This window comes from Tursiops truncatus, chromosome 9, assembly GCF_011762595.2.
Source record: "Tursiops truncatus isolate mTurTru1 chromosome 9, mTurTru1.mat.Y, whole genome shotgun sequence".
NCBI lineage: Eukaryota > Metazoa > Chordata > Mammalia > Artiodactyla > Delphinidae > Tursiops > Tursiops truncatus.
The window spans coordinates 22,364,384-22,376,239 of record NC_047042.1 but is presented as its reverse complement, the minus strand read 5'-3'; positions in this window follow the sequence as shown (position 1 = coordinate 22,376,239).

Below are 11,856 nucleotides of genomic sequence, written 5' to 3'. Positions count from 1 at the left end.
TTTAGTATAGTAAAATCAAGCCAAAAAGTGAATTTGGCTGCATCTCAATTAAACTTAATCAAATACAGTATAATTGTTGTAAAAAGGAGGATGTTGTTTAGAATGCCTTTACTTATGACGTGGTTGGTTTTTATGTCTGCTCAGGAGCTATGGTTGCTTTTATGCCTCAATTCCTGTGCCTTAAATTCTCCACTTCCTCTGTTTTGCTGTTGCTATTGCACATTCTCATTGTGTATACAACTTTTAAATTGAGAGGCTGATTTGCCAATATTACTTGAAGGGTTTTAAACCTGATTTAACCACCTCTTTTAGAGACACGAGAGCCCAGTACAGTAGAATCAGATTCTGTGGCAATTCAAGAAAATTGTAAGTTGTGTTTTTTTTTTTTTGGTATGCGGGCCTCTCACTGTTGTGGCCTCTCCCATTGCGGAGCACAGGCTCCGGACGCGCAGGCTCAGCGGCCATGGCTCACAGGCCCAGCCGCTCCGCGGCATGTGGGATCTTCCCGGACTGGGGCACGAACCCATGTCCCTTGCATCGGCAGGCGGACTCTCAACCACTGCGCCACCAGGGAAGCCCGAAAATTGTACGTTTTGCTATCCTGTTTCATTTTGTTACCAGATAAAATTGTATACTGGATTCATGTGGTTGGCTTGGGTTTTTAATCAAACATTTTAATATACCTTATTTAATCCCATAAATTCTATTAAGATTTTCCTACACAAATAAAGAGTTAAATTTCAAGCCCAGAGATGATGTCTGGAAATAATACCATTTTCTTACCTCGTGCCCTATTAATACAAGAGAAAAATTCAGCACTGCACTGTTAAGTATCTCTATGATGCCATTTTGCACATTTTATAGATTACATTTTCATGATTATAGATTAATTCTTTTGTAATGCTAACTAACCCCAATAGTTTACTACTAGGTTCAGATGTTTGTGGAAATATGATTCAAATATTCCATTATTCTAAATATTTGTCTATTTTATATATGGATAGAGGATAAATTTAATCTTTCTTTAGAAATAATTTGGTTAAATAGAACTGAAAATCACCATAACTACAGGACGTTTCAGATTACTACTTGAGTTAATTCTACGAATTCTGTGAATCAATTTTCTTTTCTTGGTTTACTTTCAATGGTTCATTTCTTATCTTACTCTAAACCCTCTGACTTTCATTGTCCACATCATAAATATTGTTCTCTCCTCCTCCTCCTTTAGGATTCAATTCTAAATACTCTTTTTACACACTGAGTATTTCTATCTTCTCCTATGACTTCAGAACCATCTATACATTAGCAAAAAACACTTATATTTTATATATCCATTCTTAAACTCTTTCTTCAGATCTAGTTGTACATTTCCTTATTTCATATTTCCAGCCCTTTGCTGATCATTAACTTCTGCTCATGCAAAAGTTCTTCAAACTTAATATTTTAAATAAAATAAGCATCTGTTTCCAGTAATATGGTTGGCTAGAAAATTGGACCAATTCTTCCACTAGGGAAAAAGGTCAAAACAAAAGAAAATAAAGCAAAACCAAAACAAACTTTTAATAAGCATTGTTGAGCTAGCAAGAAAGTAATACACTTTTAGGCAAGGAAGAAGTGAAAACAGGAATGAGAAAGAAGCAGAGCACAGCAGCAGCTGGTCATCTGCATTCATTTGGTCAAATGGGGGAAGCCATTGGTACACAAGACCTGCTAGGAGAAGGTAAAAGGGATCTAAAAGCAGGACATGGCCAAGGTAGGGTGCTTAAAGAGATAATTACTATCTAAGTCCAGACTCTTATCCAGAGGATCCTAAATGTAAAGTTTGAGGGCACAGTCTTCCAGGAGACCACCCTTACTTCTGACAGCAACTGTAATTTCCTGGGGTTCCAAACTCACCTTCAGGTTCAATGATGTATTAGAAGGACTGACAGAACTCCCTGAAAGTTATTATACTCACAGAGTTTATTACAGGGAAAAGTGCAGATTAAAACTGGCTAAAGGGAGAAGCTTATAGGAAGAAATCCGGGAGGGTTCTAAACATGGAATTTCTTGTGTCCTTGCCTCATGGAGTCAGAACACATTATTTTTGCCAGCAGCAATTGTGACAATAGACATGGACTACTGCCAGCCAGGAAGCTCAACTGAGTTTCTGTACTCAAGAGTTTTTACTGGGGTTCCAGTGCATAGGCTTAATTGACTGATTGACTGGACATGTGGTTGACCTTAGACTCCAGGCTGATTGATACCACATGATCAAAGTCCCAGCCTTTAAGTCACATAGTTGGTCTTTCTAGCATGGCCAGCCCACATCCTAGGACAATTGGCTGTGTCCAGCTGTAACCGAGCAGGACCATAGGGGGCCTTCCCAGGACAGGCCTTTCTTCCATATCCTCGGCTTTAGCTCCTCTCTGAAGTACCTAGATAACAATATTTGATGCACATTTCCTGAGTTGTTTTACAGAGATGTGAAAACCCCCCACCAAATGGAAGATGTTAACTACTTGATGAGCATGAGCACACAGGCCCAGGGCTCCTGGAGCCTAAGGACTGATAACATTAACCCCTGTGACACCACTTTGTTCCATCAGCAAAGCAGAGACTTGTGCACAAGCTGATCACATACCCTGCAACCTCCCTCTCTCACCTGGCTTTTAAAAATGCTTTGCCAAAATCCTTGGGGGAGCTTCGGGCTTTTTTTAGGGAATGAGATACCCGTCTCCTTTCATGGCCCTGCAATAAACCTTTCCCTGCTCCAAATTCCAACGTTTTGGCGTGTTTGGCCTCACTGTGCTTCGGGCACACAAACTTGCACTAACACAGCCTCATCCCTAAAATCAAGTGTAGCTGGGCCCTGCCCTAGAAAGTCTAGGGCAAGGAACAGACCTCTTTTGAGGACAGACCTCAATTTCTTTACAATACAGCCTTCAAAAGGCTATACAGCTAGTGTAGAAGTGAATTATAAATAAACTCAGGGAATAAATAAATAAATTAGGGAATAAAGAAATGCCAGCTGTCTTAGATCTTGGTGCTTACCAGAGGGGAGAAAATAATAGTCAATAAAAATTTGGAACCATAGCTGACCTTCACAGTTTTGTAGCCCAATTTCACAAGAAATGAGAAGTCCAGGAAAATCTCAAGCCAAAAATATGCAAAAATATGCAAAAGCAAATACAGATTCTCTCTCGTGTAAGCCACCTTCCAGTTTGGGCCTCAAACAATCTCAATGGATAAAATCCCAAGCAAAGGTAATATTTATCAGTCAAACACAGTCTAGCTACTCATAAACAAGAACAAGCAGAAATAATAGAGAGCAAATCAGGCTCACAAAATCTTCAAATAATGAAGTTATTAGGTATGGACAATAAAATTACCACATTTAATATACTTGAAGAAAAAAAGTCAAGCATGAAAATACACACAAGTAATCAGAAACCAAATTTAGAATCAAACAGATTTGAATAAAATTCAAAAATCAGTGTACTTCTAGAAGTAATACAAAATAATATTTTTTTAATCAATAAATGATATTTTTAATTCCATTCAGATAGTTGCAAGGGGGTGGGGAATGGACAGGGGTGTCTACAAAGAGGCATGAGAGATTTTTTTTTTGGAGTGATGGAATTGTTTACTTCTTGATAATTTGGTGTTTAGGTGTTTATATACATTTTTAAAACTTCTTAAGATGATAAACCCAAAAGTGTGAATTTTAACATTGGTAAATTATGCCTCAATATTTTAAAAAGATTGGTGGTTTAAATAGCAGATTAGACAAATGAAGAGAAATTTTCTAACTGGATGATGATGCAAAGAATATTTCATAGTTCAAAAGAGGAAGCTAACTGTAAATATTATAAATAAATAATGATGAATAGAAGCTTAAAATATACACTGAAAATAACAGGATGGAAAATATACAAACAAACAATACTTCAAGAAGTTCACTACCAGGTCAAATATATATATATATACAGAAACAGAGGAGAGAAAGAATAAATAAAAGATGGAATTTGGAGTCAATGATAGAATATTCTACTCTTCATATTCTTCATCCACAGATTAAGAAGTCCTGAATGTCTCAATAAAAACACAAAGAAATACACTTTGACATATCATGGTGAAACCAAAAAATTACCAAAGACAAAGGCAGAAATAAAAATATTTTTTAAAAACCCAGATTATCATCAGAGGATATATACATAGATAGTAGACAAATAACAGCAATATGAAAGTCAAAGGCAGGGGAATGATATAAAGTTCTGTGAGAAAACATCTGTCAACTTAGAATACTAGACCTAATGAAACTATTGTTCAGGAACAATGGTCAAATAAAGATATCTTCAGACCAAAACAAGCTGGAAAAACTTAAAGGGGCTTACTGAAGCTGACTTTTATTAAAGAAAAATATAAAAGAACATTTTTTAAACAGAAAAGGAAAGGCCTGAGATGCAGGAAAGAAAAGAAGAATAAAGAAAGTGGAACTCTTATGGTTAATTGAAAAACACATAGTTTGAAACAATTTGAAAAAACCAATAATAGCAATATGATACAATGTAACAGAATTAAAATATATCATAAGATGGAAGTAGATGAATGCAATTAGAGTATTGTTATTGTATTATTCAAAAGAAGGGTAAAGATACTCATTAACTCTAGACTTTGGCAAGTACTCATGTTATTATTACACAGGGACTTGTTAAAAAATTAGAACACCATATGAATCTTTTAAACTAGTAAAAGGAAAAATTTGGGTTGAGTGGAAAAATAATAAAAGAAGATAAGAAAAGAAAGAGAGAGAGGATAAATGGAGGATAATTAAAAAGCAGAAAACTAAAAATTTAGATACAAAACCATGTATGTCACTCATTACCAGAAATACAAATGGACTAAATACTCCAGTTAATTCAAAATTTTTAGACTGGATAAAAAATAATTTTTAAAACCTCTATGCTATTTGCAAAAGACATAACTAAAACAAACAAACAAAAACATAGAAAGCTTGAAAATAAACAATGGAATAAAGATATATATACACACACACATCAACAAACTTCAAAACAAAGCTTTAATAGAGAGGATCCAAAGGCCAAGGGTTTGTTCATTGAACAGACTAATACAATTGATGGGTCTCCAGTGAAATTGATCCAAAAAAATAAAGGTACAAATAAACAATTTCAATAATGAAGAGGGAGATAGAAATGCAGTCAGATATTGTAAGGATAATCAGAACATATTATAAACTATTATATGCCAATAAATGTAAAAATTTCAAAGGAAATAGACAAATTCCTACGAAAATAAGACTGATCAAACCTAATTCAAGAAGAAATAGAAAACGTGAATAGTCCTATAACCATTAAAGAAATCAAAATAGTTCTCAAAATTTTTCCTACAATGGAAACTCCAGGTTGAAATGGCTTCATCAGATTGCTCTACCAAACAATCAAAGCAAAATTAATTCCAATCTTAAACTATTAAAAAAAGGAGAAAAGAAGGAATACTCAGCAATGTAGTTTATGATGCTATCATACTGTTAATACCAAGGCTCCAGAAGAATAGAATGAAAAAGGAAAATTATGAGGTAATGTTACTAATAAACTTAAGAACAAAAATTCTACGCAGACAATAGCAAATCTTAATCTAGTAATTTAAAAGAAAAGTGTTGTTGGAAACAATGAAGACGTGCACATCCCTTCTTAACATAGAGTAATTTTTTTGAGATTACTAGGTGACTCATAAGTTTGAAAAGTTGCCCATCACAAGTCAAGCTAATATTAGCCTATTAATCATATGCTAATATACCTTTGCCCACATCCTTAGTAGTTCATATAAAATAACATCTGACATAGAGGTGGTTCTATTTGAAATAGATGATACATCATAATTCTTTTGGCCTTTCCTAGGAATTTTTTTCAAAATCAGTTAATATAGTACATCATAAAACTGATTAAAGGAGAAAAATCAAGTAATAACAATGAGTAGAGACATATTAGATTTATCAAGGGGGAAAGCTAATCAATGTCTAAGCACATTTTGAATAAACATAGTATAATTCTATATAGGTAGGGATGTTATATTAGGACAGTTCAAAATAGGGAATATATATAAAGGACTTTAAAATCTAGAATACTTTCATAATGTCTTCTTTGTGAAGTTCCAGGATAAAATATTAGATAGATTATAATTAAGAGAGAAAGAGATGGGTTGACAGCAACATCTCTGTATTTGTACCATTGAAAGAATATTGATACATAGAGTTTTTGTAATCCTTTCCATCCACTCTTACTGAAGGTTCTTTTTGAACTTCACTGTTTTTGCTCATTTTGAAATTATGAGGTGAAAATAACTAACATGTTTATGGAACGTTATAGGTTACAAAGCTATGTAAAATACATTGTTTTATTTAATCCATAAAATGATTCTGAGAAGATCTTATCATTATCCCTATTTTACAGCCAAGGCGAAAAGAGTGAGAAAAGTGTAGTATATGAAATACTACAGACAAGTCAAGAAAGATGAGGAATGAGAATTAATAGTGAATTAAACAACCTGAAAATCACTGGTGACCTTGACCAGAGAGTTTCTGAAGGGTAGTGGGTTTACAAAAGAATGGGAAGAGAGAGATTGGAAGTGGACAGAATAGGAATCCCTCAAGGAGCTTTGCTGCAAAGGGGAGCGAAGAAATGCTGTGGCAGTTAATGGAATATGTGGAATCAAGAGCAGAGTTTTACTTTTTTTAAATTGGAGAAGTAATGGCATGCTTGCATGACGACAATGGAATCAATGGAGCAGGAATCAAAACATTGATAAAGTAGGAGGGATGAGAGCATTAAGGGCCCACTTGAGGATTACTGCCCTGAATTAAAGTCTGGCCAGTCAGCAATGTTGTGTATGTTTCCCTCATTCAGCTGCACTAGCTTAGCCTAGAATGGGCAGTGTTGGGTTTAAATGAGGTGTGGCTTTGCCAAGTCTTTAGTACAGAGTGGCTAAGTCTTATAGATCCTTTGCCCTGTCCTTGTAAGTAAGAATACATCATTTACAATAATAATTAATGATAATAACAATACAATACTAACAATGACAATAATAAAGTCACCACCACTACCATCACCATTAAGCACCGCTTCCAAATACTGTTCCAGCACCAAATTACATTATCAGTAGTCCTTGCAAATATTCTATAAAATGAGTGTTATCCACATCAGTCTACAGAAGAGGAAACTGAAGCTCAGAGCTAGTAAACAGTAACTCCAAGTCTTTTAGACTCCCACATCCATGATGTAAATTGCCTGCCATAGTATTTGGAACATAGTAGGTTTTCTGAAAAAGACAGCTCTTATTATTAGTTATATCTGCTACATCATTTTCCTAGAGGGCATCAGGAAGAATGCAAAGAATTCTGCCCAATAAATGCTTTAAAATGTCAAGATACTGTAGAGTTGGGCACTGTTTTTACTGGGCACGATCAAGTTGTTAATTGATAGCATCAGGCTGGGTGACCAGGGCCCGCTGGTCTTCTTTGCTTCCACTCCAGATCCAAACTGAAGAAGCCCTATCTTTGTGTATGACTGGCTCTCTATTTTCATTGACCTTCTATGTTGCTCTTTACCTACTGCACCAAGACTTTAGCAATTCCAATTAAGTGACGTGACATAAAGAAATGGCAAAGGTCCCTTTTTTCAACTCCTTCCAGGAAGGGGCTACTCCATACAGAACTCAAATGTATGAAAATCCATATCCACTACCTGAGAGGCTCCTGCTTCCATTTTACCACCTCAGCAAAATGACCTCTTTATAGGCAGAGATTCCTCAAACAGATGTACGAAACTCACCACTCTTTCTAACGAGGGAGGGCAAGTAAGTCACTTAGAGTTTAAATTAGGGCTGTTTCAAAAGACAAATAATCCTGTTGAAAAACAAAAAACTTACCCTTGAAATAATTTCTTCCAGAATGGAAGGGAGAGGAGGGGTGGTGAGTGGAGACAGAGGCCTGGTGCCCCGGCTGCAGTGGAAGCCTCTGGAAGACCAGGCGGAGTGAGGCCGCACAGAGTGAAGCCCAGGGTCACAGAGCTGTCGGGGCTGCTGTTTGTTAGTTCAAGTCCTGCTCTGTGTCAGCTCTGACCAACAGGGTTCCGCATGCAGAGGCCTCACACCTGGCACTTCAGACCCGATTTCCTAGTGCAAAATGGCTGCGCCGACACCTCAGCTCGCGGGGCCCGGTGCGGAGTCCACGACACAGAGCCAGAGGTGCAGCCAACCCGCCCCTCGAGAGCTCCGCCCCTCCCTCCCGCTGACGCTCACGGGATCCCTATACAGCAGCCCCGCCCACAGCCCGCGAGGGAGCGCACGCTCTCGCCTCTCCATTCTCAAGTTTTCCTTTGCTTCTGAACCAAACTCAGTCTCGATCTGTTGGTTCCAATGACACTGGGCAGGGGGACCCAGGTTGGGGCTCACGCTGGAGGATCGCTAACAGAATTTGAGAACATTGTAACTTCAATGAACAGTTGTGTGAACCAAATAAAGAAAACTTTTCTTCCCCTTTCTTCTTAAGGGAAGAAAAGATTACTTTTAGATGGTTTCTGAAAACGTCAGTAACTTTCCTGTAGAAAAACGGACAAGATGTTAATAAATTGGGAAAGAATTTTTGAGCACATGCTGTTCTTAACACAGTTCTAAAAGCAAAAATATTCAACGGGATCCGGTGCTGGGAGTATGGGGAGAAGATAAACCTTGGAATTACTTTGAACTGTTCTGTAATTAGCGTATAAATGACCAAAAATATTAAATATCATTATAACAGCTTCCAAATATTCAGTTCACCCATTTAATTTTTTTCTACTTGATTATCTTCTACCATAACAAAAACTCCATTCCTGGATCTTGTTTGAGAACTCAAGATTCTTAAAAAATATAAAAATTTAAAAATTGATTGAAATAATTAATTTCATTGATAGCAGATTTCTAAAAATGTTTACTTTTCATATTTATTCAAATAAAGATTTAATGTTAATAAATTTTATGAAATATGTGACTCTTCATATCTTATTGTTTTATAACTCTAGAAAACATACAAGAAATCTTTTAAGAGAAAGTAACAGCTTTCATTTTAAAAACAACAACACACACACACAGGATAATAAAAACATTATTTTCCATGCTATTAAATTAAAAAATGGAAATGTTCACAGGAATTTTCTTTCACTATTATGAATGAGCATATGTGATAATGGACATTTAGAAGCAAAAATAAGAAAGTAGACAGTGCTATTTCTAGAGAATGTAGCTTTTCCATTTGTATATTAAGGATGTATTTAAGTTTCAAATCAAAGACATGAGATCACTAATCAAAATATTTTACAAAGTAAGTGTCAACTGAATTCTATCTTTTTTTTATTAATTACAAAAACTGCTTAAAATGGACATAAGAAAATAAAGACAGTTATGATGTCTTAGTGTAGCATTTTTTTCAGGAAGCAAAGACGTGGGGAAATAAAAGACTTTCTTTTAACCTAAGTCTCAAAAAAAAGAAAAATGCTCATTGATATCAAAAGCCAAAGAGTGAATTTTAAAATGGTCTCATCTCAGTAAGAATTGATAAAGAAGAGGTGAATTTCATTTGCAGTTGATATGATTATATATCTGGAAAATTCCAAAAAGTAAATGGAAAACTACCACAATAAGTGAATTTCGTGAAGTAGTAAGTTATAAAATTAATATATGTAAATCAATAGTCTTCTTATATTAAACCAGAAAATGTGTGTGTGTATTATAAACTCTATATAAAGAGGCAAAATCTTGCTTATAATTAGAAAAATGCAAATTAACCCTTCATTAAATACCATTTTTCACCTATGGATAAAAAAAAGTGAAAGTTTGAAAACATAACATCACTGATGAGCCTCTGAGACAAAGGCACATTGCAAATAAGAAATTAAAATAGATTTTAACACTTAACAGACATCAAAAAAGCCAGTAAAATCCCTTTGACATTAGCAATCACACTTCTGGGGATCCATTCCAAAAGCACACTGAGACAAATGTAAAAGTATACGTCAGGGCAATTCACTGTAAGAAGCCACTTTTAGATGGCAACATGTATCAGTCAACTATTGTCACAATAATTTTGTGTAACAAACCACAACAAATCTCAGTGGCTTACAAAACACTCATTTATTTCCTGCTCCTGTTTTTGCTAGCTAGCTGGGAGTTTCAGAGACACATGTGGCCTTGGCTCCTGATCACAGGTGAGTTAGAGGTAGGTTGCCCAAGCTGTTGTTGGACTACTGGGCTACATGGGGCAGATGTACAAAAGAGCAAGCCCAGAACACGTTAACTTTTCTCAAGCCTCAGCTTGCATCAGGTCCACCAATATACTCTTTACCAAAGCAAATCACCAAGACAAAGCCAAAATCACTGTTTGGTCAGTATACATTATATACCATGAGGAAAGGATATGGACTTAATATTACTATGGGGGAGTAAAGAATCAGCACTATAAGTTGTTCTATTACTCAACCCAAATTTTCATCAACACGGAACTTGTTGAACAAACTATGGCATATCTGAAAACTAGGTAACTATGAGGCTATAACAAGGAATAACACAGTTCTACGAAAAAATATCAAGTAATGAGAAATTTTATATATTGCACTTCCCATCATGTCTAATTACCAAGCTGTATTACAGCTATAACGCAAAAAAATGTAAATATGACTCAGGTTACCTCAGGTCTCAATTTATATTTACAACATAAAACTATGCTTACTCTTGTTTAGTTTATAGCTCAGTGTTTACACAGCACAAGAAGAGAAAAGAAAGAATAGTGTGGGTGGGAAGGAGGGAGAACATGTTTCAGGAAACTTGGACCATAATTCTGAAAGGAATTGAAGCCTAAATTGCTGGCTGACCTTAGACAAACTTCTGAGAGCTCTCAAGGCTGAGCATTGTTTTAGGTACAGTAAAGTTTGGTTTGGTCTGGTTAAAAGATCTTAGCCATACTTCCCTAGTTATGCACATTATTCAAATTCAGGATATCCTCTGCTATCCTCTGGGACCTCTTGATGACTTAACTGTCAGCCACTGCCACTATTTACCTTCCATCCTTAGGCCATTCTTTCTTCTTATTCAGAACAGCAACACAAAGAAAAGTACCATAAAAACTCTTCTCCTTACTAGGTGCTTCAGCCTTGTCCATCTCTATGTTGACTTCTTAGTTTTCTCCCCATCTTTCTGTAATTCTTATATTGAGACACTTGGATTCTCTCTCTTCCTTTGTTTCTATATCTCCACCAGTGACACTTGCTCAGCTCATCAACAATCCCAGTAACAGCATAAACTACACTCTTTGCAAGACAGAGAAAGTGGAAAGGATTAGAGATTGCACTAACTGCAAGTTCCCTAGATCAGGGTTTCCTGTAAGAAGCTGTGCACCGAAACTATTGATACCAGGGAAACTTTCAGAAAGTTTCAATTCTGGTCTTTAACTCCAAAGTTTCGGCATTAAAATTTAGTGTAAAAGAGTAACATTTGGTCTTATAGAGTTGAGAACCACGGCTTTAAATAAAAAGAATGGTTGAGTATCTGACAATAGGTTTTAGAACACTGTAGGACAGGGAAAATTCTATTTAGAGAACCAAAAATAAACTTGGCAAGAGTAAAAGGACAAGAACTGACACTATTTTTTAATATCGCCAAAGAAGTATGTTCAATGCAACAGTAATTAATCAAGTATTTAATATGCTGCTCTGTTCTTATTTGTACCACCGAAATTGTTTTGTGACAGTTCTGACTCATTTTCTTTTGTCTTATCCTGTGGTTCCTGGAGACAGGATGAGAATAAAGTTATCTCTTGGGTAGCTT